The sequence below is a fragment of the Prionailurus viverrinus genome, chromosome D4 (genome assembly GCF_022837055.1).
Source record: "Prionailurus viverrinus isolate Anna chromosome D4, UM_Priviv_1.0, whole genome shotgun sequence".
In the NCBI taxonomy this organism is placed as follows: Eukaryota; Metazoa; Chordata; class Mammalia; order Carnivora; family Felidae; genus Prionailurus; species Prionailurus viverrinus.
In genome coordinates this window covers 80,782,821-80,809,497 of record NC_062573.1, presented here as the reverse complement: position 1 = coordinate 80,809,497, position 26,677 = coordinate 80,782,821, and the positions used below count along the sequence as shown (strand labels likewise).

General features: G+C 43.1%; 1 protein-coding gene across 3 annotated transcripts in view; it reads left to right on the top strand.

Annotated features, from left to right (window-relative positions):
- The window catches only part of GLIS3 (GLIS family zinc finger 3), a 547,841-nt gene that overhangs the window by 134,038 nt on the left and 387,126 nt on the right, over positions 1-26,677 (top strand). The gene's annotated exons all lie outside the window — the stretch shown is intronic.

The window sequence follows — 26,677 nt, the reverse complement described above, 5'->3', positions numbered from 1 at the left end:
AGACCAGACAATGTCCAGGAACTAGAAAAGTCCAGCGAAAATACTGCCAGCTGAGGAAGTAGATGGGAGACGAGTTGTGTTGGCTTAAAAAACTTTCTCCCGGGGTTAAGGAGGGAAGATGGGTGTGTGTGGGGTGGGCGTATGCATGGGGGGACAGCTTTTCTCTTGTTCTGTAAGCAGTGAAACTCCCTGTCACCCTCAGACATTCTGCTTTTTTCCTTTCTGTTCCTCCCCGCCCACCCATATTTTCTAAGCCCTGATTTTTAGGAAAGAATGGGGTTCTCAAAGCTATTACGTAAATGGGTCATCTCACAGCAAGGAGCACTTATTACCAGTTTTATAAAATTTATGGGTTTAGAGTCAAAAGTGATTTTAAATTAGGCTCTCATTGTTGCCAAATGTCACAATTTGTATTATTTTTGGTAAACTTAGAACACAAGAGTAATTTTGGCTCCTGTTCAGTAGTAGAGTTGAAGACATATACTTAGTTTGTTTTTTAAAATAATTCTTTATAATTTTTGGAATGAGTCTGGATTTTTTTTCGCATTTGTAATATTTGCAGGGAAGTAACTATGCATCATTATTCATAGCCGGTGCTCTTTGCCCTCTGTGTAGTTAGGAACCACCGGGCCGAATAAGGAGGGAGTGTGTACAGGTGTGTGAGTAAGGTCTGTATGTGTGCTGTGTGGCCTGAACAGTGAGAACCGGTGATATCTTGATAGGGTGCACAGATGGGCGGTTTTTAATTTTATTATCGTAGAGGAAAGAAGCGATGTCCCCTTAATGTCTCTCTGATCTTGTGGTACCTGTTTTTAGGTCTTGTGCTGTTCCAGAATTGAGCCGGGGGCTTCCAGAAAATTTTCTTAGCGTTGTATCGGGCTGTAAGTGGGGTCCATCTGAGGCACCGTAGCGGGCACAATCAGTTACGCAAAGTTTAAGGCAAGGAGTTCGTTTGGCGTTTCTGCACCAGCCAGGCGACTGATTTTCCTGGTGACAGATAAAGAACCAAGGACGAGGTGTTTGCTGCAGTATTCTGCTTTGGTTGAATCCAACCAGACTCGTGAACTTGTCACCTCTAGCGGTTCTCTTTCAAATGTGTAAATCTTTAGAAGGGGGAAATTCATAGTGTGGGTACTCTGGGTAGTGAACTAGGATGGCCAGTGTCGCATGTGATGCCTCAGCCCCTTCCCCCCCCCCCCCGCCGCCAACACCACCTGGTCTCTGTATGCACCTGTTCGGCCTTGGTCTGTTGCCAGCTGTCATCACCGAGTTGTACTGGGGTAAAAGAGTCCTTGCGACTTAATGGAGAAATTCAGTTTCAAGCAGTACAAAGTGACGACATTGTTTTCTGTGACGGGAGGTAGAATTGAAGCATTGGACGTCATTGGGGCTCAGCCCACCCCTTCCCAGAGGACGGTATACAGGTGGTATACTTAGCATAGCCTGGTGGCTTAAGGGTACAGCCCAGTAGTGCCATGGGCCTGAGATGAATCCAGACCCTCCCTCTGATCACCTCTGGGATCTTGAGCAAGAGACTTAACCCTCTCTTAGGGTTGATACTTGTACCCACCTCACAGAAATTTAAAAAGATAAATGAGGTAGCATATACCCAGGTCTCTTCTGTGTCATCGTTCACCGTACGTAAACTCGGCGAAGGCAGAAGACTGTTATTCCACTAAGTATTCGAGAGCACACTGAGTGCCAGCATGAACAAGACAGAGTACGTGCACTCACCTCATGTTCTAATGGGAGGAGCAGTCAACAATTCCTACCTCAGATGTAATTTTATGGGGTAGTGAGTGCTACGGAGAGAAACAGAGCAGAACGATGGGGTTCAGAAGGAGGGGAAGAATATTTAGAAAGGGTGTCAAGAGAAGGCTTCTCTGATTCAAGTGAGGACTGAGTCACCTGTAGATCTAAGGAGAAGGGTTCCTAGAGGAGTTAAAAGCAACGGGAGCCCTAGTGTGATTGTAGTGTCGCCAGATCATTTAGGTCCTTAGAGACTGCAACAGGGAGCTCAAGGATTTCAAGTGTGATGGGAACTCCTTGAAGGGAGTGGATAGTAGGTAAAGGATTGATAGTGTCTAACTTATATCTTAAAGAGGCGTTTCTGGTTACTGTGCTGAGAATAGACTGAGTAGGGAAGAGTGGAAACAGGTAGGGAGAGCATTAGTGTATTGCAGCAAGTGGGGTAGATAGTGTGGGACATTTAGATTCAGGATAGGTTTTGAAGGTAGAGCCAACAGGACTTGCTGAGGGATTAGTGTTGTGATAAGAAACAGAAGAATCAAGGAAGAGCTCTGGGTGTTTGGCCTGAGTGTGAATGGAAGTACCATTTCCTGGGATGGGGAAATCAGGGTTTAGGGGTCGGAGGAGATCGGGACTTTGTTCTGAACATAGTACATTTGGGATACCTGTTAGTCTCAAAGTGAGGGTTTCAAGTACGTAATTGGATACACGGGTCTAGAACTCCAGAGTAAAGTGGGAGCCAGAGATAGGAATGTGGGAGTTAACAGTATAGAGATGATACTTGATGTCATGGGACCACAAGGAAACACCCAGGGAGAGAGTAAGGGTGGAGAAAATGGCCAAGAACCAAGCCACAGGGCAACCAACTTTGGAGGCCGAGAAGAGGAAGAAACAGGGAAGATGCAGCCAGTGAGGTAAGAAGACAACGAGGACAGAAGAGGTCGTGGAAGCCAAGTGAACAAAATGTTCCGGGAAAGAGGAGGTGATCACTCGGCCACATGTTGCCAAGAGGTCAGGTAAGATGAAGCCTGAAGATTCTCTCTTGGTGTGGGGCAGATGGAAAAAATCACCGTTGCCCTAGACACGACAGAGGCCACGTTGGGTCTGGCTTGTTCATTGCTCTGGTCCCTGTAAAGTATACAGGGCCCTGGAACATGAAAGAAGCTTAACACGTGTAGAATGCCGGAGGGATGAATGAATGACTGGACAGACTTGACTTTCCTCTATTTTGGTCTCGGTACAGTCTTTGCTTATTTTAGAGTTTAGTGTCTTAGCCTTAGCAGGGACAAAAATCACATGATTATCATTAAACATACATAAGGCACCCACCTCCCGTGAGCAGTCTGTAATATTGACCCAACACTTATCTCACCTGTTAATTAATGAAAAACATACATACTGCCTCAGACACTTCTCCCTGTCCCACTTCTACTGTAGGGTGAAGTAGTTAAAGGGGACGGATTGATCGGTCCGTTGCCACGGCGCCCCCCTGTCCTCCCTGTCTGTGGCTCTGCAGAATCTCTCTGGGTTGCCCCGGGGTTTATCAGTTACCCAAAGGCGGCTGTGGCTTAGATGTAGAATCCTTAACAGAGAATAGATCAGAGGTTACAATGGGCCACGTAGATTTTTTTTGTTTGTTTGTTTTAAATGAAAACCAGCAAGGACACTCTTGATTACAGTGGCATGGTCTAAACTTGCAGTTTCCCAAACTGTTCTCTGAGGTACCCTGGGGTGCCACAGTGATTCACAGGGAGGCTGTGTGATATTTTAATTTTTTTTTCTTTTTTTTTTAGGAAAACAAATAACATGTGTCAGCTCCCCTGTGAACTACTGGCTCAAGGTAGTTCATAGTTTCAGTATTAGGTCACTGCATTCCTTTCGAATGATATCATATCTTTGCAAAGCTAGGCTTTTGGGGTTTACTACCCTTAAAAAGCCAGTACTGTGTAAAAGTTAAGTGGAGCAGGAAACGGGGTGGCAGAGTTCAGACTGATTCCAAAGTGTGAGAATCGACCTATTTAATAGACAGAATGTTGGGTATGTCTCTTGGCCCAGGGGTGCCACGAACTAGTATTACAACAACAAGGTGGCAGGAACTTGTGGCTTAGCCTCTTGGGCCTCCAGTGAGGAGGAGATAGGAGTGGGGGGGAGCCGTTCTGCCGCCATCCCCAGCTTGGCCTGTTGGCCTGCATTTCACCTACGTCCACGTGCATCTCACCTGCTTGTATCTAAGTCCTTGCCCCCATCTCTCTTCCTGCGAGCTTGACTGGGCGCGTTTGCCGGAGTAACAGGTCCTGATGAACATTGTTCCATTAGCCGTTAGCCCGGTCTTTGGTTCCTGCTGACAGGGTTCCCTCCTGTCCGAGATAGAACGAAAGCACTTTTGTCCCTTTTCCCTCCTTCTCTCCGCTGAGCGCCGCACCATGGCTCCTCAAACCAGGACTACTCCGTCATGTCGTTCAGGTTTATGGTTAAAGAGACCTTTTGGGCTAGCCTGGGTCTTTCTCTAGCCATTTGCTTCTGCTTAATTTCCTTTTCCATTGACAGTGTGTTCTGAGCACGAGACAACCACCCAACACGTGAACTCTCAGAATACGGCCCTTTGTGACATGGGCACCACCTGGATGCATCCGTGCAGAGCCATCGCTGGAGGTCTTACTAGAAGGCACCCTGGTTCTGATGGACTCTATTTGGCCCTGAAAGACAAAAAGAAATCCATATTTTCTCATAAGAGGAGTACGCTTTTTTAATTTTTATTTTGTGAGATTTAAGAGAAGAGTGTGAAAGAGACCCATCTTCATGGAGTCACGAGGTAGTGCCGTGGGCTCTACGACTCCCTGAAAAGGGAACTGCACTTAGCGAAACGGTGGGTTTATGACCGCTGACAAAGATGAAAGGCTGAGAAGTGAGTGAGTTCCAGGATGTGGCTTTGTCCATTTGGCATAGGGGTATTCTAAGGCCTCGGTGTGCCCAGGGGCGTCTCCTTTATCTTCAGTTTTGTGCCTTTCTCTGCTGAGTGGAGCCACACTCTTGAGTTACCTCCCTGGGCATTGTCAACTTCATTCTTGATACTGGCCTTCTCAGTCTTAGCCTTCGAATTACCCTGAGCAGTGGGGAAGGGGGTTTGTTTCTTTCCACTGTAGACATAGCCTTCCTTATCTTCCCATCCATATGTTCACTATCCCCTCCACTTCCTACCTCAGTCTGTCCCTTCCCCTTCTCTCCCTCTCCTCAAGTCTTCCCTCTTCGTCCACCCCATCCCCCCCCACCCCGCTTCATTGCTTCCGGCAACAGTGAACTCCTCACTTGAGGAGCCAGGCCTCACTTGAAGTATCCCCAAGGGAGAGAGGTGCTCACATTGGATTGTGCGTGTTGTCCTAGACCTGGATGGAGCATCTGAACTTTGCGATATTTTCTCTGTCGCACTTGTGGATGGGACTCGGATGATCTCTAGGAATGAGTTTTATGTTGGGATGAGTTCTTGAGATCTCATTTCCCCCTCCAATTCCCAGAATTCCAGAAAATTCAGAAAACCTAGCCTGTGCTTGCTGCTTGGCGTAAACGTCTCTAGTCCTGGTACCACGTTATCTCCCGAGCAGTGCTGCTCTGTAGGAGTGCTATGGTAGCCGCAAATGTGAGCCATAGATACAATTTAAAACTGTTTCTCAGACTTGTTAAAAAAATAAGAATTCAAATAGTGAAATTAATCTCAATAATATATTTAATTAAACCAAACACAATTAAAATACTATTATCCCAACATGTAATCGGTATAAAAAGGGATTATCAATGAGATATTTTCCCTGCTAAGTCTTCAAAATCCAGCGTGCATTTTATAAAGTTAAAGCACTTTGGATAAGCCACGTGTGCTGGTGCCTGCTGTCTCAGACGGTGCGCTCCAGGTGGTGAGACATGGAAAGAAAGAGAGGTTTTTAGACAGTTAATGAACCAAAAGTATGTCTTTAGCTTTATGCTTCCAGAATGCTGAGTGAATAGAACAGGTGCTTGGCTAATAAGATGGGCTGGAGAAGGACCCTCAAATTCAATGGCAGTCTTTGAATTACTTTAATCAGATAGAGGGAATGGGGACGTGACCTGAAGGGATAGAAACCCAGGAGTCAGCAGCAGTCTTTATACGGCCAGCCAGTTCCGTCTCCCTCTCCATGTCTACCTGCCATGCTTAGACATCCCTTTGGAAGTCCAGGACTTAAACAAATAAAGACTAGTCTTACTTGTAAAATTAACTCAGTAGTTAAGAGCTCAAGTAGGTGCTTTAAGTTCCAAAACACATTTCTCTTCTTTTTTTATACCTTGGTCACCTAGAGAAGGAGGAGCTTTTACCCGTTGCCTTGAAATTACCAAGTGACATTTTATTCCAGGAAGGCTCGAATGCCAGCAAATCTAAGTAATACGCTTTCATGGTTTGCATGTCACAGTGACAGGGAGGTGCTGCCCACCCCAGCCCCCCATCTGTGAATAGAGACAAGTTTGAACAGGCCCTGCTTCTTTCTCCGTGGTTAAGCATTATCTTTTGTTCTTTGGGTTGGTCTTGCGTAACACCATCGCAAGCATAAACTGAAAGCGCCCCCATTTAACTTTGGTCTGAGTCTGAGCCCTGAGGAAGAAGGGCCGGGGTTGTGGGGGTAGGGAGTTGGTAAGTTGTCCATAACCAGGCACACAAAGTGAAAACCAGTCAACTTTAACTCCTCCCACGTAAACCCCCCCACCCCTAACGTTCCATCCGTTTTCTTTCCTTTGAAATGGGAAGTTTGATTAGATGAAGAATCACCAGTGTTTTTCATAAAGAAGGTCTCTTTTCTATTCTCTGTGTGCATTGGGGAAGGTGTTGAACGCACCAGTGGTGGATTGGGGACCGTGGTTCTGCAGTGGATTCTCTGGCTTCTGTTAGAAGCGTGCAACCGGAGACCCTTGGGTCTCATGAAATCTCAGGTCTTTCGGCAGTCCTGTTTGAGTTTCAGAGCTTTGGCGATTTCTTGAAGTGTTGTGCCTCTGTGCTCTGGTAACAAATAGGTGGTGGGGTCTCCATTAACGATAGGCAGAGAAGTACCTAGAACGCTGGGGAGAGGTTATGCAGCGAAGCAGGAGGCAGGTGGGAAATGGCCATCTCACGAGAGTCCATTTGCCAGAGTAAGTTTGTTTGCTGGCTGACATCTGGGGCTTTGTGATGGTAAAGCTGAAGAACTATGTTTAATAATAGGATTGGAGAAGTACAGAGGTTAAATTATTACCACATGTTAGGAATGTGGAAGGTTGCTTGGATAAAAGAGAAAAGAAAGAAAAGAATCCAAGTAATGTTATCTAGGGTAGCCTAGTATTTTGTCTTCAAGTGGCTTCAAATTTTTTAGTGTATTTACGTTTACTGTTATAGCAATTTTTTAAAAATGGGCGAATGAAAACATAAAATCACCCCAATCCTGCTGCTTAAAATCAACTGGCCTAGTTTTCTGTAGTTTCTGAGAGTTCCAGGAGGTGATTTATGAATGAACATGGTCCTCTTGGTGATGAGGTCCTTAGAAGCAAAAGGCCATCTTCCAAAGAAACAAATTCTTTAGTCGCTATGAATCTTCTTCTTTTTCTTTTTAAAGTAAACTTCTTACTTTGGAATAATTTCAGATGTATAGAAAGGTTGCAAATATAATCAGAGACAAAGCCTCAAAGACAGGCCTCTGTTACCCCCTAGCAGGCCCGCTGTCTGACTAAGGTTATATATGGGCTCATAATGAACTTTAAAGTATTTTCCAGTGACCTTATGCTGGTCAACAGTATCTAAACCACCTTCCATTACATTTGTTAAAACCCAGAAACCAGTATTGGTATTTTACTACTAACTAAACTCCAGACTTTATTTGGATTTCACGAGTTCATTGTGGATCTTCTGTGTGTGAATTTCTTGAAGTTATTTTTAAAAGTTTGATCTTGTAAAAAAAAAAAAAAAGCTTGCTATTGTTGGTGATACTGCTTTATTTATTTAAATGTTTTTTTCCATCTGAAAACAAAATATATATAATTTTTTCATTGTAGAAATTAGGAAAATATTGAAACACATAAAAAATAAAGTAAGATTAATTGTGGTTCCATCCCTGACTTAAAGCAAATGAAGTTTATTATAATAGTCTGCAGTATAGCTTTGAGTTTGCGCATTTTTCATATAATATTACCTTAGGAGAAATTTGTTTAATTAAACATCTTTAAATTGGGGCGCCTGGGTGGCTCAGTCGGTTGGGCGTCCAACTTCGGCTCAGGTCATGATCTCACGGTGCATGAGTTCGAGCCCCGTGTCGGGCTCTGTGCTGACAGCTCGGAGCCTGGAACCTGCTTCGGATTCTGTGTCTCCCTCTCTCTCTGCCCCAACCCACTCGAATTCTGTCTCCATCTCTCTCAAAAATAAATAAATTAAAAAAAAATCTTTAAATCAAATGTGTAATTATTCATTCCCCTATTGGTAAACAGCCTTTAGGCTCTTTCTCATTTTGGCTACTGTAAGTTACATTTGATGTGAACAGTGTTCTGTACATCTATCTGTTGCCACTGCTCTGAAAATGTTCTCAGGATAAATTTCTAGGATTGGAATCGCTGGATCAGGGGGCCTCCCTTGGTGTGTGTTGCCAAGTTACCATCCAAAAACATGGTACCAATTCATAGTCGCAAAGTATCCTTTGAGATACTCACTGTAGTTCAGTTTTACTAGCATGGAACAGCATAATTTCTCATCTTTCACAATTGGATAGGTGAAAGCTCGGATATCTTAATTATTTGAGTTTGCATTTCTCTGTTACTAAAATTGACCAGATAAATATTCACCTATATTTTCTCAGCTTATATAAATTAACATTTTATATTTAATGTTTTGAATCATCATTGATTAGACTTACTGAATAGTAGGATATAAAGTTCTGCAAAGATTTTTTCTACGTAGTCAGTGTTCCCCAAAGCTATAAATGAATACAGCCTATCTTGCTTTCACTGAACTGTGATGTTATTTTTTTTTTTTTATAAGAGTGTCTCTATCTGGGGTCATTCATCTGTTCCAGTGGCTTCTCTTCATCTTTGGCCAGTACCATTATTATTTTACCTTTAGAATTCTTTTATTAAGAGCTTGGGAAAATTCCTTATCTTTTTATTCCAAAAATGTTTTAGCTTTTCCAGCCATTCCAGATGAACTTCGGAACATTTTTTTCCTTTTCAGTTTCCAAGTTCATTGGAATTGTTTTATAATTGCTAGTCTTCTCATACATGGCATGTTTCTATGGTCAGTCTTTTTAAAAAAGTCTCGGGGCACCTGGGTGGCGCAGTCGGTTAAGCGTCCGACTTCAGCCAGGTCACGATCTTGCGGTCCGGGAGTTCGAGCCCCGCATCAGGCTCTGGGCTGATGGCTCGGAGCCTGGAGCCTGTTTCCGATTCTGTGTCTCCCTCTCTCTCTGCCCCTCCCCCGTTCATGCTCTGTCTCTCTCTGTCCCAAAAATAAATAAACATTGAAAAAAAAAAAAAAGTCTCTATTTCTCAAGGTGATTTGTAATTTTCTTCAAGTCGATCCAACACGTTTCTTGTTAAAGTTATACTATGCTTTGTTGTTGTTGATGTTGTTGCTGTTATGAATGGAATCTTCATTTCCACATGTCTTCTGATTGGTTTTTATTGGTAGAAGTCACTGCATACTTTGAACTTTATCTTTCTTTGTACCCCTTGTGCCTAGCTCCTTACCTGACACTGGTAAATGGTAAATGAATGTTTGGTGAAATGAATAATTAACTTTCATAAACTTACTTTGTTGTCCGGTCACTGTTGAATTCTCTTAATTCAATTAGCCTTTTCATTTGTAATCTTGGATTTTCTCAGTATGCTGTCATGTTCCATAAGTAACAGTTGCTTTATCTTCTTTTGATATTTAAATGTTTTGTTTCATATCTTTTTGGGATGTCTATATCCCCCAAGTAATGCTGTTGACTCCTAGATATATATGCAAATTTGATGTGATGTGAGAGATTGTATGTGTAAAAGTATTTATATTTATATATCTGTTCTTACATATTGTAAAATTATATATTTTAATATATTTTATATTATACTTAGATTTATAATTTTAATCATGTAAATGATATATCCCTTTATTCTTCCATTTCTTTTTATGATGAGATTATTATCCTTTTTTTCAAGTTCATCTTTCTTTGTATCTGTTTGAGAACAGCAGCCCTTTAAGATTTAAGGATCCGTCCCATGGGAGTAGCTGGTTTGCCTGACAATACCGTTAGCAGAGGGAGAGCAGCTATTGAGAGAGTTGAAGCTGTTGTGGGATTTAAACTCTGTGTGAGGCTGGAAATACTTACAAAACGGCAGAGGGAAGCTACTTAAATGGCGTCTCAGTACATGTTGCGCTCAGGAAGACCAAGGCAGGGAGCAAGGACAAGGTGTTTGAGTGACAGATAGAACATACTGAATAGAGAATTTAACCACTTCTCACAAATGTGTTGTTTTATGCTTAAGCCAAACTAACTGTGAAGTGATTTATTTAGGGTGAAGCTGCTTTGACTTTTTTCTGGTGTTGGTTGTGTGAGTAAAGGATGTAAACACACATATACACACACACACACACACACACACACACACACACACACAAAACCTGAGGGAAGTGACACAGACGATTTCATTGGACAATATTCATTAAAACAAATGAAATGTCATTTATAGCCTATGTCTGGTGTTCGAAGGGATAGCACTTGATGGGTTTAAGAGCCCCAGGTAGGTTCCATGATGGGCCACAATGCACGTTTGTTTTAGGAAATGATAGGAGGAAAGGGATGATGCCAGTTCTTACCTTTGACCTTAGCAAATTTCTCATCAGCTAGCTGCCTTGAGCCAGCAGCGGTTAGTGGGGATCCCTAAGTCCGGCCCTCATTTGGAAAATACATGACTACTGTGGTGGCTTCCTCAGCTAGGACTCACTACTTAAGTTTTGGTGGGAGCCATTAGACATCCCAAAACAACCAAAAGTGGCACTTCGAGAAAAATGCATGTAAGTTGTTCTCACAGCGGATCCCCTATGGAGTCGTGGAAATATTTTATCTTAAACAAGATCTGGAAAGGCCCACTTTGTACCTTCCTATATGGGAACACAGGATGGCCTATTTCATCTCGTCGGCAGTGACTGACTTCATACATACTGGCATACATACTGGTTTACATGTGCGCAGAAGCCCTTCAAAGGCTGATTAACCATCTAAAATGGAAGAAGAATTTTAAGAGGGTTTCTTACATATTGGACTCCGGTATTAAATGGACTCCTACCTGCAGTGGGGTGTTTCTTTTTCTAACACAGCCCGGTTATGCTTTACGTAGGTTGCCAGTCAAACTGAAAGAGGCAAAATAATGGCAGAGTAAGGAATAGAAGATATGAGAATGAACACAACCTATGGGCTTTAACTCCTCTAATCATGGGAACTCTCATTCAGGCCTACCCTGCTCCGTATGGGGCACATGGACAGATGCTCTTTGGTGACTTAAAGCTGAAAAGGAAGGTCCCTATTCCCGAGGCAGTTAACAAGCAGGGAACACTTCACCGTAACAAAGGGCAGAATTCGGTTTATAATAAGAAATAGCAAGTATTTTGGGAGTCCACAGAGGAACTGCAGAAATGGAAGAGGCGAAGGGTTGTTGAGCTTTTCATTCCAGGGATGGATTTGTGGAAGAAGTCCCTTCCGGGACAAGGGTACCTGCAGGGGCGGAGCCTGGGGGCCTGGAGGCGTTCAGCTGTGAGGCCACACCACCACATCCTTCGATGCCGTCTTTACTGTGTCGGTGGAGATGCCATGATTTGAACTGTGTTGAAAGACGACCATTTTGGCAGCAAATGCCGATGCCTTTGGGGAAAGACTAACAACCCGTTTGGGTTGCATTTACACATTCTATCTATTTCCCTCCCCCACTCCGCCGCAGACATCCCTTTCTCGATGTCATTAGGGTCTTACTTAGTTACTCCTGTATTTCCACCCTTCTTCCCCTGTGTATTCCTTCACTCTGGAAAAAATGCTCGCTGTCCACCGTCATACCCTTTGTGGGTATACAGCTCTGGGTACTTGTTAAAGCACCTTTACAAAATAGTCTATCTTATTTCCTATAAATACACTACAAAGTTAGTGGGGGTGGTTTTGTTATTCTTTGATAGATACAGAACCTGAAAATTGCTTGATGTCAAAAGCTGGAAAGTGGTAAGTTCTGACCAGAATTTTGGTCTCCTGATTTCTTAAACAGATGTGGCTTCTTGCTTTTGTGCAGCACGTAATCCTGGGCAGAATGCTCAAGTTGTAGGCCACAATTATCTGTTCTCGGAGCGAGGGGACAGTGTTTGTGGGGTCTGAGGTCACACACCTACCAAGCAGTAGAATTCTTCTCACCCAGCATGCTTTGGACTGGTAATTGTTTAGATAATTGAAAACATTGGTTCAAGTGGGAAATCCTAAAGTTGCTATGTGTATCTTCAGCCTGTTAGAGCAGTTTAAAGTATTTAAATGCATATTTATTTGCCAGTCTTTTGTTGTAGGACCAAGGTCTTTTCTGTGAGTAAGGGCCATCTTCTTGGGATTCCACCTCAATCATTTGTCTTGCATAACTCTTCTATAATTTAAAAGTATTGGTTTCTTTAATGCATAGTGAGAATGTAGACACATCTGTGAAGCGATCTTGAGTATAGACCCATTGTAGATTTTCCAGCTCCCACCTAAGAGCTTTGACAGATACTTACCTCACACCTAAGTTACCGGCCGTTATTTTTATTTTTTTATTTTTTTTTAATGTTTGTTTCTTTTTGAGAGAGACAGAGAGCAGGTGGGGGATGGGCAGAGAGAGAGGAAAACAAAGAATCTGAAGCAGGCTCTGAGCTGTCAGCACAGAGCCCAACACGGGGCTCAAACTCAGGAATTGTGAGATCATGACCTGAGCTGAAGTTGGATGCTCAATTGACTGAGCCACTCAGGCACCCCTAGCAGCAGTTTTTAAAAAGTACTCACTTTTTTTTTTTTTTCGGACCCTTTCCAGTGTTTCATAGAGAAACAACCTGCCTTCTTTTTTCTACTCGTTTTATATAATCTTTAATTAGAGTATGTAAATATAACCACATATAGGTCATAAACATGTCTGTCATAAATGGGTTTGAGAACAAACATAATGACTCTAGGTAAATATCCAGCGCCACTGGTGGGAGCTGAAGTAGCCTGGCATATTAGAAGGTAGGTTCCCGGCCAGAGCATTGACTATTCCATGGCGAACTTCAGGGAACGAATGGAAGACACCAGTCATGGTGATGAGATGGTTCAGAGGGATTCAGCTACAGTGTTACCTACAACAGTTTATAAGCACCAAAGAAGTTCAGAGTGCACGTGGGTTGAGGTGGTCCAGAAAGATTTATTGATGGCTTAGAATGCTAGTTGGGGCTAGAAAAATGGCTAGGATTTAGGATGAGGAGTTTTGGGGTGTGTGTGTGTGTGTGTGTGTGTGTGTGTGTGTGTGAGAGAGAGAGAGAGAGAGAGAGAGAGGCACGAAGAGTAAGCAGGGAACTACCAGGTGTTCTCAGCCAAGGAAAGAAATCCACTTTCTTGGAATACAAAAAAGTGGATAGTCAGATAGACCAACTACCTCTCTTCAAAATCCTCTTCTAAATGTTGCCTCATGAAGGATGTGTCCTCATATCAGGTGGGTTTGGTGAAGATTTTGATTTACTTCCTAATGCAGGGAAAATCGTTGTGGTAGTTAGATACTTAAGACAGTTATTCAGAGTGTCCCCGCCAGTGTAGACTGTACATAATCCATTCCAGACAGATCCATCCCTAGTTTAAGAAAGCTGCCAGGGAAGCATTTATGATTTCCCTTAGCAACCCACTGTGATGCTCAGGCCATCTGTGGTAGCCCTTCACGTACCTAAAAATGATGACTAGCTCTGTCTTTCAGTGTCTAGGTTGGATTATCCCAAAGTGATAGAACCATCATGCCACACACTGTTTATTCTACATGCATGATGTAGAAAGAAGGACAAATTACAAAGCGTAGATTTCCCATCTACAATTTCAAATCAGCCACGAAGGGTGTCAGTACTGTACTTACAGATCTGTGAAAGTGCTGTGTATGTGTGTGTGTGCATGTGTGAATGTGAGTATGTGTCTAAGGCACTGTGTAAATACAACACACACACAAAGACACTCACATACATCCGCAGACAGCATAGCTTTTGAGAGAGAGTTGGATTTAAACACAAGCACGGTCCTACAAGTGTAACTTGAATGTCAGAATGTCAGGGTTGTGTCTGCTGAGATCACCTGGCAGAAGGGAATGTTGATGGTTTGATATCTTTTCACCTCAGTCACTGCTGGCAGATCCTTTCTGGCCACTTCTGACTCCTTCCTATGCCCTGGGCTGTCACAGATTGGATAAGATCTCACTCTCCTATCAGTTTGCTAAGCTCCTTCTATTAAATGGGTTTGCTGCTAAGAATGGATTAAAGTATTGGTCTCCTTTGGGTTCTTTATTTAAAAAAAAATTTTTTTTTTTTTAATGTTTGTTTATTTTTGAGAGAGAGACAGAATGTGAGTGGGTTAGGAGCAGAGAGAGAGGGAGACCCAGAAGCAGAAGCAGGCTCCAGGCTCCAAGCTGTCAGCACAGAGCCCGACACGGGGCTTAAACTCACGAGCTGTGAGATCATGACCTGAGCCAAAGTCGGATGCTCAATCAACTGAGCCACCCAGGCACCCCTGGGTTCTTTATTTTTAAGAGAGAATTCTTAGAGGTGGAAGGCCTTGAAGACAGAAGGTCTTGAAGACCAAAGGCCTGGAATCTCTAATGTGGAACCAGGGTCAGCCAGGGTGGTTTGTCTGAAACACACTGTCGTTTTATTAGTGTGCATGCAACGTGGGCTTTTCTGTATGTGGCTTATCAAGAGCAGTGCTGTCTAGTAGAAATGTAACATACAAGCCACACATAAGAGCTACACATGTAATGAAAAGTTTTTTAGTGGCCATGTTAAACAAAGTGAAAACAAATGGCATTAATTTTAATGATGTTTTATTTAACACATCCTATCTAAAATACTATGTTAACGTATAAGCAATGTGAAAAGTTTGTTGAGATGTTTTACCTTTTTCATGTGCCGAGTCTTCAGTATTGGTGTGGACTTTGTACAGTGCATCTACAGTCCTACTGGCCACATGGTAAGGGCTCCAGAGCTGCGGTTGGCTGGTGACTACACTGTTGGCTGGTGCAGGTGTAGAGAGTGCCCCTGGTGAGGACAGGAGCACGTCATCTCCGCGTGTTGGATCCCAGAAGAGACAGGGAGCCTGTTAGATGGCCGCCATCAGCCAGGCGATTCCATGGTATATGTTGGTCATGCCCAGTAAGTAGCTGGAGTCAGAGCATTTTGTGGAGCGTGGGGCTTTGGAATGCCACTGTGTGTTCGATTTCACCTCAAAGGGAGCAGACCGATCCCTGTGGAGCTCTAAAGAAAGAGAAGTGCTCTTTAGAAAGAGAGATGTTGAGCAAAGGTATAGGATTTCCTGGAAAGTGGCCAAGTCTGAGCGAGTTTTCTATAGCTTGGTTGGTACACATTTTTTATTACTTCCTAGAGGTGCCCTAGAATGAGATGGTGAAAACCAGCGTGTGTCCCAGCGGGGACCGTAAGAGACACCCTGCTCCCGAGGCTGACCCGGTCAGAAGTTGTTTTCAGAGGGCCACCATGGATGGGCCTGTGTCCCCAGCAGCAAACTAGCCTTCCCCACTGCTCAGACCCCTGGGGTCCTCTGTCGCTTCCTTTGCATTGCTGAGGGACCCAGAGCCAAAGATAAATATGGTATACTTCCACTCTAAGACTTAGGAAAAGAACAGCAATGATGTTTTTATATTAAAGCAGATGTGGCCGTATTATGAGTGTAATGCAAAATTGCCTTGCATTTTAAAACATAAAACACAAGTCTTGTAAAAAGGAAACCGTTGACGGAGAACGGTGTCGGGGCACCCCACCATCTTTTTCCTTGGGCTTGGAGCTCATTTTGCCTTGCTTGTCAGGAATCCCTGCTGGCCCTGCCTCACCCACTTAACCCACCACGCTGGTGCCGGTCTTGAGTTCAGTGCACCTTCACGTTCTGGAGTTGTACGAGAGGCAAACTCTGATGAGACCACAGTTATGAAGGGGGATTTTCTGGTGGTGGAGGAGGAGTTCATTTGAAATCAATATTTTGAAAGAAAAGGACAAGAAATGCCTGTTAAGATGAATTTCAGTAAAAATTTAGTTTAATATATATTATCATATACATTATGTATGTGGACATATATGTATATTGTATATGTGGATATATATATTATATATGGATATGTATGTATTATATACATATACCTATATATGTGTATGTGTACGTATATGTGTGTATACACACACACATATTCTTTTCTTTTTGTTTTTTAAATTTTTTAATGTTTTTATTTATTTTTGACAGAGAGAGAGACAGAGCATAAGCGTGGGAGGGGCAGAGAGAGAGGGAGACACAGAATCCGAAGCAGGCTCCAGGCTCTGAGCCGTCAGCACAGAGCCCGACATGGGGCTTGAACCCACACATAGTGAGGTCATGACCTGAGCCGAAGTCGGAGGCTTAACTGACCAAGCCACCCAGGCGCCCCGACATATTCTTTTCTTTAGAATGGCCCAAGTTCTCTTCCCCTGACCATGTATTGCTTTTATTTGAATATTTCTTGTAGTGAAATTTGATGAACCAGGGCTATATGATTTTGACAGTTGTTTTGTTCCCTTTAGGATTCCCACTTGTGTTTTACATCTTTTCAAACCTTTTTGCTTTACTCTGATTATAAAACTAATGTGTTCTGATTGTATGAAGATACAGTTACCTATTAGTGCTGTGATATTAGTGCCATCTTACAATCTTGTTTATGATGATTGCTATTTTTTTTTTTGAGAGAGAGAGAGTATGAGCAAGCATGTGAGCAGGGGAGGGGCAGAGAGAGAGAGAGAGTATGAGCAAGCATGTGAGCAGGGGAGGGGCAGAGAGAGAGAGAGAGAGAGAGTATGAGCAAGCATGTGAGCAGGGGAGGGGCAGAGAGAGAGGGAGAGAGTATGAGCAAGCATGTGAGCAGGGGAGGGGCAGAGAGAGAGAGAGAGAGAGAGAGTATGAGCAAGCATGTGAGCAGGGGAGGGGCAGAGAGAGAGGGAGAGAGTATGAGCAAGCATGTGAGCAGGGGAGGGGCAGAGAGAGAGAGAGAGAGAGAGAGAGAGAGAATGAGAATGGGAATATCCTAACCAGGTTCCACACCCAGCATGGAGCCCATCAAGGGGCTTGATCTCAGTACTGTGAGACCATGACCTGAGCTGAAATCCAGAGTTGGATGCTTAACTGACTGAGCCACCCAGGTGCCCCCTTACTATTTAAAAAAAAAAAAAATTCTGGAGGGAAAACCTTAGAGGGTCAAAGTGATGCTTTAGATGGCAAAGTAATCATGAAAAATATAAAACTTACATCCACTACCGACATACTATAATTTTATCTATCAATTATAATTGGATTAGCAAAAACGGTCAAAGTTAAATGGTTATAGGAGTAATCCGGCATGAAAAAGAAACAGGCTGAGAAAAGTTACTTAGAGAATAACGTCATGCTGATGAATGAGGCAGGGGCTGTCACACCTGATCGTGGTAGAGTTCTGGCGATTCAGAGTTAGAAAACTCATGACGCTCTTTGCTGACACTCCTGAAACCTAGCGATCATGGCAACAGCCCTCATTGCCAGGGTTCTCTTTTTCACCGTGCTGGGGAATAGCCTGTCAATACTTTTTAATCGGCCATTGGTATAGTCGAGTGGAAACCTATTTAATATGCTAGATATAGTGTAATAAGAAGGGGAACAGGCACTAGAAAGCCATACAAAACCTTTAGGTTATTTTTTGGTAATGCTGTCTGAAAAGGAAAGGATGGAACCTGACGATTATCAGATCCCCTGAAGTCCAGGCCTTCTGTTCTATTGAATTTAAGGGAAGATAGCCCGAGTGTAACGCTTCTCAGCCTTGATGCCAAGGTCTCAGTGACTGTCACTTGTTGGGAGGGTTGGCCCAGATGTTTTCTCCTCAGTGGTGAAGAGTGCTGGAGTTGGCTCCCAGCCCCCGAGGAATGACACAGAGCCCATAGGCTAGCTCTGCATGGGAATGCAGAAGTTGGAGAACTTCATCTTCCCCGGGCACAGAGGAAAAGAGGCTGCGACTCTGTGGTGAGAGAGAACAACCGTCTAATAATTTGTCTTGAACTGGCTTCCTCATGGGGAAGAAGAATTCGCGGCGGAGGCAGCACTCCTCACGGCACTTGCAATGTGTCTCTCTCTGCTGGTCATTTCAAACCTCTGAACCCCAGGGAAAGCCTGACTCACAGACTGTTTTGGGGCATGAGTGCTTAAGGGTTTAATTAAAGAAAGCCGACTCTGGAAGAAAGATGTCAAGTGGGCACACAATGCAGCGGGTAGGAGGTGCCTGACTCACAAGGAATGGCACACGGGAGAACGCTCCTTCAGGAAATTGTCCATTTTCCTGCGCCAGGAACTGAGAACACGGGTGGCACGTTTATCGTGCTGCCCACAAACGCTTAAGGTCTCTTTGGATGTTTCATAGAGGCCTTCTGAGTTCAGGTAGCACTGTGGGATGAGGGAATATTTGGTGCTTGGGTTTTGTTTTTGGTTTTTGATTGTAAACTGGTAGATCTAGGTGTATTTCAGGAAGAAAATTAGAATGTTGGGGGAGATTAACATCTTCTTTCATGTGAATAGGCTCTCTCATTCTCAACTCAGAAAAATATTCACATGCATACTTGGCTTCCTAGCAAAGTAACAGTTCTCTCTCTTCATGTGTCAGTTCCATGCTGGCAGAGGTCGGGGATGGGAGGAGGGATAGACACTGAGCCTGTGTGAAGAGATCACCTCCCTCCCTGTGGTCTTCCTGTAGCCACATTGTGTCACACTGCCTCTTAGAAAGCTCTGTGGGGGAATCAGCTTCATGAGAAGCAGGCAGAGGAGTCCCCAGTTCCTTTCCCTGGGCTACACTGTGTCCGGGCTACAGAAATAAGACAGGGCGGCAACAGGAAATTCCTGGGGAATATTCTTCTGAAGCGTTCTCAGGAAGAAATTCTGGACGATAACTGGCCAAAGGTAGAATAAAGAGAGCACGTGAGAGACCCAGCCTGCCCATGTGAAACCTGCTGGGCTAGGACATTAACGAAGGAAGGGGAAGTTATTTAAAACCACACCGCAGCGCTGGAGGAGCTGGGGACTAGAAAAGAGAAAATCTGCTTCCAGTGTTTCCAAACACAGGAAGAGAGAAATGAACCTGCCAGTTGTTACTCTCTTAATTTAATCTCATGGGAAGCAGTGGAAAAAGTACTGCAAAACAAAAGACATGTCTTACTAGAGGGTTAATCAAGTCATGAGAATCAACAACTTGATAGACCCTGTTAAAAAACGTAACCTTTATGAAATTGGGGATAAAAAAGCTAGCAGAATTTGATAACGAAAGTGCTACATTAAAATAACTACTTGTGGTTTGAAAAAATAATTAATCCGGGCTGAGAAAGATCCCACTTAGAGGTTTTCAGCTTTGCCTGGGGCTTTAACAATGAGCTTGATATAGAAGTATCTTCAGGCTCTAACTTGAAACTATTTTTGTTTTGTTTGTTTGTTTTGCATATTTACTTTTAAAATAACTGTAGTCATGGTATAGACTTAATGCTATATTCTGTTTGTTTTTTTTGTTTGTTTGTTTTTGTTTTTTATTTTTAGCTAATGTAAAATTGCCCTGAGTGGTTAGTCATTCTTTTTATGACTGTGTAATATTTTTATGTCATTAAGTCATTCTTTTTACGACTGTGTAATTTTTATGACTGTGTAATATTCCACCCAGAGACCCCTTGTGTTAGATATTCAGGTTATTTCAAAAGGCATCTCTGCTCTTATGAATAATCTGCAAACATCTCTGCAGAATACACTTTTTCCCCCCGAGTTTGGACTATTTCCTTAAAATTGTTTTTAAATAGGATGAGTGAAGGAAACGAATATCTTGCTGACTCTTTATCCTTTTTGTCAAATTGCTTTCTAAAACCTCTCCACGATTTTCACATGGTGCAGAAAACGTGGATGTGGCCACTTGTGCCTCATGGGGTTATGCTGCATGAAGGATTCCCTAGATTTAATGGAACTGGAAATGACTCTCACCAGAGGTGCTGGTGAGTCATCTCCCAAGGGAATCCTGGTCTCAAAAAATATTTTTAATGAATTGCTATAAAGAAAAGAAAGAAAAGCAACCACCGATTGGAACTTCAGATCGCCTCCGATGGAAGGATTTCTTATTTCAGGTTTACGTTGTCTCCCAGAACGTGGGTCTACCCCATTCAAGTGGCCCCCAAACTAGGAAGCAAAAAAAAAAAATCAATACATTGAATTTTGTTCCCCATAAGATAGCACCTAAAATTGCCTCACACTTAGCGGGGCTCAATAATATTTGTGAGTAAATGAAATGCCGTGGGAACCTTGTCATTGAAAGTAGCCCTGAAGTGAATGTTTTTTGATCATGTGGTGGCAATTAGGCTGTTCTGCTTGAAATTTCAGATGTTTTTCCACCCAGGTTTTCTTAAAATGAGGTATGCTTCTACAGTTCGGTGCTACAGCCAATATTTGCAAATAACTGTAACAAAAAACTGTTTAAACATGAAAACAAATATTCAGTCTGTCACATCCCAACCCATGTGGAAAGGGAAATACTTGCCGAAAGTGGGACTTCTTAATATTAGAAGTTCGGTTGGAGCAGGAACTTTTTAAAAACTCACAACTTTAATAAGTGAAAGAGACGTGGTGATGTAAAACCACAGACATGTTTAGCACATGAGATCATTCAGCCTCCTTCTCACCTTCAAAACAAAAGGTTTTCCTTTCTCTCTGGTTTTTGCTTTTTTTCTTTCTTTCTTTCCCCAGTCTCTCTCTCTCTCTCTCTCTCTCTCTCTCTCTCTCTCTCTCTCTCTCTCTCTCTTTACAACCGCGTCAAGTTTTCCTGGCTGCGGCCAGGGAGCAGCGCTCCAGCTATTAAGCTGTGTGAGAACAGTGAACTTGGTCAGCAAGGATCATTTGTCTCCAGTTGTCAACAAAGGTTTGTTTTACTGGGAACAATGACTGCGCAGCTTTGTGGAGAGTGTTGTGTGCAAAAGCGTTAATCAGTAAGCAGCTTGAGCCACACTCAAAATCTCTTTTACATGGTTATTTTGCTCTTGAGGGGTGATTGTTGTCTCTGTCCGTTGGCACCATCTGAAAAAGAAGTTCATCAGTATGCCGGGATGCTCTCTGCGCAGAAAGCTTGACTCAGTCCTCTGTTCCTTTCTTTGCTTCTCTTTAATCTGTTTTCGCCAGCCCACAGCCCCGCCACTGTTGACGGTCAAGTACAGCCAAGTGATTAAGCGATAATGATCTTGGTTTGCATCTGAGATGACAGAGATTTCTAGCCATGGGGACACTCCAGTGCCTTGGACTGGAGTGCCCTTTTCACACACTCACACACAGCCCTCACACTCACAGAGGACCTTGATTCCGAGAAGCACAGAAAGGACGGCTGTTGGCCGTTAGAAAGGGTGCTCGCCCAGAGCCAGTAGGAGGAACTGGGGGTGAATGAATTCTTCTGCTCTGTTTGGCACCGACCGAAAGGACCGAATCACTACAAGAAGCGTCCTGAGCTCACTCCCAGCACGGCTGAATCACCCAGAGCAAGTGGAAAGATGTGGAGCTTGATGAAAGTTTCGATTTGAGTCCTAAGCTGTGGCGCACGTGCCAGCCTTCTCCCTGGACCCGCGTTCTGGGAGACCCGCCCCAACCCTGCCCACTTAGGGCCCCCCCTCGTCACGTTTTTATGACGTCCAATGGGGTGCAGCTTTCACGCCTCACTGAGGCGGACCAGGCTGACACCAGGGAGGGTCCGGAGGGGCATAGTTTCCAGTCCTTCCAGCTTTCGAGAGCCTTGTGAGGGGTGAAGAGGGCAATGCCTGAGAGCTTGGACCTGGGCGTCTAAAAGTCAGAGGGAGCAGTGTTCTGATTTTGACATAGTCTCTCTATAGGCGTATGAACTCGAGCAAGCCAGTTAATCTCTCAACAGTAAGAATGGGTATATAAATAATAGGTTAACACGATAAGAGCTTAACGTGAATTGAACACTCACAGTATACTAGGTACTGTGCTTACACACGTTTCATGTGCTATCTCTTGAAATCCTCGTGACAGTACGCTGAGGTACATCCTATTATACTGTTATTTTACAAACGAGGAAACCGAGACCCAGAGAGGTTACAAATAATCTTGTAGGTGACACAGTGGGTATGCAGCAGTCGAACAACTCTATCTCTTGAGCCACATTTATTCCAGCAGACCATCCTGCCTCTCCCGAAGTGCCCTGCCTGGTGTGATGTCTGGTATACCAGGATTTCTGCTTCTGGAAGATTGAATAGATGAGATTGAAACGGTTGACCAAGGAGCTCTCCCAGATTTTGGATTCATGCTCACTTCTAACCTTTAATGGTTGGGGAGCAGGGGTCGGCCGGAGGGTGGGGGGGAGGATAGATCTCTGAGAACTAGCATTCTAACTAATCACTAGTCAAAGTCGTTTCCGGCAAGTGGTTTAGGGGTGATGAAGAACTGGAAAGGCTACAAAAGGCTGAGGCATTCCATAGACAGACTTCCCTCCAGGAGGGTCTATGAAGTAATAATAGGAGTGATAATACAGGAAAACCCATGCGGGGGTCTAGGGAGTCACTTTAGTCAAAGGTCTTTGAGTGCAGAGACTGAGGTTGGTACGGAGACTGAGGTGCTGAGACTAGAGTTCCATTGGTGCAGCTGAACTCTAGCCGTCACAAGAAGTCCTGGAGTGTGAGTCTTTGGAAGTGCCCCTTGGAAGGTAGTCTAAGCCCCGAAGACTTCACTTTCCTTAAGCAGAGCTTCCCTTAGCCAAGGCTGGAGGGAGTTGAAGGTTTTAGACTCCTTAAGAAAGGCAAACCTGGGATAGTACCTAAGTAGGAGGGGGAAGTCCTGCTGTAAACTTAGGCTTTTCGGGAGGAGACCTGTCTAGTGCCCAGATCCGGGGTTTCTGTGGTAATAGCGGCCAGCTGTAACTTCTGGGTGTTGGACTGGAGATTGTCACAAGAGAAACAGTAGTTAACCAGGAGGATCAGGGAGTCATCTTGTCTCCCAGTGTTAAAGATGGAAGATAATTTGGGAACACGCTCTCTTTGAAAAAGCACATCAGCAGTGTAATTAAATCATTGGTACCAAAATTATGGAGCTGGCCATTGGGACTCATCCTTTTTGTTAATATAGAGATTACTGTCATGTGGTGATCTTGGAAGCAGAGTTGTGATGATTAGAGTAGAAAAGAAATGGTCTCAAACACAAAAGCATTTTGCTTACACACTGATGGCACTGAGGTATATTAGGATCGACAGTCTACTCTTTGGTAGGGTCACAGTGTCCTGGGTAATTTTAACCTATCACTCACTGACATCTTAGTGTCAGATGTTTACACATGACTTCGTATATGGAAGTAATAGAAGAAGAAAAAAAGAGAACAGGAATAATACAGATGGTCTCCTAATTTTAGATGTCCTTTCTCGGGGCGCCTGGGTGGCGCAGTCGGTTAAGCATCCGACTTCAGCCAGGTCACGATCTCGCGGTCGGTGAGTTCGAGCCCCGCATCAGGCTCTGGGCTGGTGGCTCAGAGCCTGGAGCCTGTTTCCGATTCTGTGTCTCCCTCTCTCTCTGCCCCTCCCCCGTTCATGCTCTGTCTCTCTCTGTCCCAAAAATAAATAAACGTTGAAAAAAAATTTAAAAAAAAAAAAAAAAAAAAAAAAAAAAAAAAAAAAATAGATGTCCTTTCTAGTTCTTCCAACTTCTTTATCTTTATTATGGCTTCTTCTAGAAACCTCTGTTGATGACATTGATGATAGTAGCTATTATTTTATAGTATTCTACTCGTTGTCAGTCCCTATGTAACATTCAGAAATTTTCTTGGATTTTAACTCCTGAACAAACCAAATAAGTTGGAGATGATTATCTATATTTTAGTTAGCACATGGAGATCCAGAGAAGTTATCTAATTGCTTAAAGTTACACAGCTAGTGGCAGAGTGAGGACAGGAACCTCAGAAAATATAGTGCTAAAGTTAGACTCCTTTATTTCATCTTTAAAAACTCTTTTAATTGAAAAAATTGTTTTTATTTTTAGAGAGAGAGAGAGCATGAGAGAGAGAGAGAGAGAGAGAGAGAGAGAGAGAATATTTTAAGCAGGTCCCATGCTCAGTGCAGAGCCGACTCAGGGCCCAATCCCACCACCCTGGCCCTGGGATCATGACTGAACCAAAATCAAGTAGGACCCACAACTGACTTAGCCACCCAGGCTCCCCTTCTTTGTTTCATTTTTAAACATTTTTTTGAAATATAAAACAGTGAATTAAAAAGCAAATTAATATCAATCTTTTTAAAAAGCTAAAGATTTAAAGAAATTGTTTCAACATCTTAATTGCTGGTAACTAGAAAAAAGAGAAGTATTGTTTGGGCAAACTAACTTTTGTAGACCAGAGAAAGGGAAGGGCTTTAACAGGAGCATGATGACAACCGGAAGGCCTTCATTGGCCTGGTAGATGTCACTGTTCTAGATCCCATGCCTTCTGTTAGGTTCCTTTGCAGTATATACTTTAATAGTATTTCCCATGAGGGTCTGTGAGCAGGAGTATCTGTTCACATTTATACTTCCTGGGAGTCTCTATGAGTGATAAAATCTTGATCTGTCATTGTCTTAAAATATCTTGTTTTGTCTGACTGATTAAATGATAGTTTAGTTGGGCATAAAATTCTAGATTGTCCACAATTTTACTTAGTATTTTGAAGATTTTAGCATTGTTGGCCTCTATTTTGCTTTTCAAGTTTGCTAACCATCTAATTTTTTCCTTTAAGAGTTTTGCTTTATTCTGATGTTTTTCTGTTATGTCAGTGTCATACAGATGCAGATTTATCTTTATTTGTCCTGTTCATGCATTCACTCGGAGGATTTGTTTCTGAAATTGTGGGTGATCTCTCCAAATACCCCATCTTTGTAATTCCCTCCATTCTTTTTTTTTTTTTTTTTCTGGAATTGTTTTTCGATGTGTAACAGAGCCTCTTTATCTTCTGAATCTCCTAATTGAATCTTAATATTTTAAAGAAAAATAAGTTTTCCCCTTGTTCTTCCTTGTAGGTGAAGTAAAGTAATACCTCCTAGTTCACTGTTGTTTTTGGGTGTGTTACATATAGATTTTACCTCATCTGTTGAATTTTTCTAGTTCAGTGAGTATACTTACACCCTCCAAGACTTTTAATTGCTTTTTAAAATGTCTGCCTGTTCGCATTCTCCTTTTTGTTCATGAATGCTTGTGCATTTTTGATGGATATTGCTTCTTTCTTTTTCTTCTTCATCATCCTAAGCCTATTTGTTTTACACTTTGACTGTTCTATGAAATTACTTTCATTTGGGCTGAATTCATAACGGGATGGTTGATTTGACTTTCTCAGAATTAGATCCTTTTATATGTTTGGAATTTGATTTTGTGGTTTCCTTTAGAATGGGAGGGATTTTTGCTTTTTTGTATTTTTTCGGTCTCTCATTCTCCTTCCTTGACTAATGCTTCTGTGGTTTTGCGGCTGCCTTCACCTGGTGCCTCGGGCCCTGTCCGTGACCGAGTATTATATGGCGGTGATGCTGGCTCTGTGATGGTTTGGGGAACATCATGGATTCACACGGCAAGCAGGCAAAATGACTCAATTTCTCTCCAAAGGTTTCCTCATGGCTGCTGATAAAACTGGAGCCTCCGGCAGCAGATGTTCTGTTGTTTCGTGTAGCTTACTTTCACAAAAGTGTGGGTACTTGCATACTTGCAGAGGAGAGCTGCAGGCAGTAAGCTGGGCCCCATCTCCCTCTAGCCCGTGGCAGTCAGATCTGCCCCTCGCCTCCCCCACCACCAAAAGTCCAGTTCTTTCTGTGCCATCTCTGGCTTGGAAGTCATGCATTTCTTTAATCCCAGCCCCTTTTTATTTCTTTCTTTCTCTCCAACCCCCTTTCCTTTCCTTTCCTTTCCTTTCCTTTCCTTTCCTTTCCTTTCCCTTCCCTTCCCTTCCTTTCGCTTCCCTTCCCTTCCCTTCCCTTCCCTTCCCTTTTTCCTTTCTTCTCCTCTCCTCTCCTCTCCTCTCCTCTCCTCTCCTCTCCTCTCCCTTCCCTTTCCCTTCCCTTTCCTTTCCTTTCCTTTCCTTTTCCAGTCAGTGGAGATTTACCCAATAATACCTTATGGATTTTCTTTTTTAAAAACTAGATTTCAAAATGTGAGATACATATTTGGATCGGAGGCCCTGTTTCAGTGCTTGGAGCTGCAGGGCTGAGTTGACCTGCCGTGCCCCATGCTCACTTTGCCAGCTTGCCTGTCTCACAGTAGTTTTCCCAGGAATGCCTAGTACTGTTGTATTGTGGCCTGCCTGTGCCTCCTTCCTTCTCTTGCAGAACTGCTTCAGAAATTAAGGGATTTACTTTCTTCCTGGTATTACCTCGATTGGGCAAATATTCAGAATACATTTAAAGACTCCACCTTCAGTGTAAATGTCAGTATTATCTCGAGTTAAGGAGAACAGTATTAAGAAATAAGTAAGTTTACAGAAATTATTCTCCAGAACCAGTTTTCAGCAGATGTGACATTTGATAGGCTGTGTACCCAAGCACAAACTTCCACCTCGCTCTCACGTGTGTCGTTAGGAAATAGCTGAAAAAGCTTCACGAGTGTTAGGGTTGTCTTTCTTTTTCTCTGAAATAAGAAACAGCATTGTGGTACAGACTTTGATTTA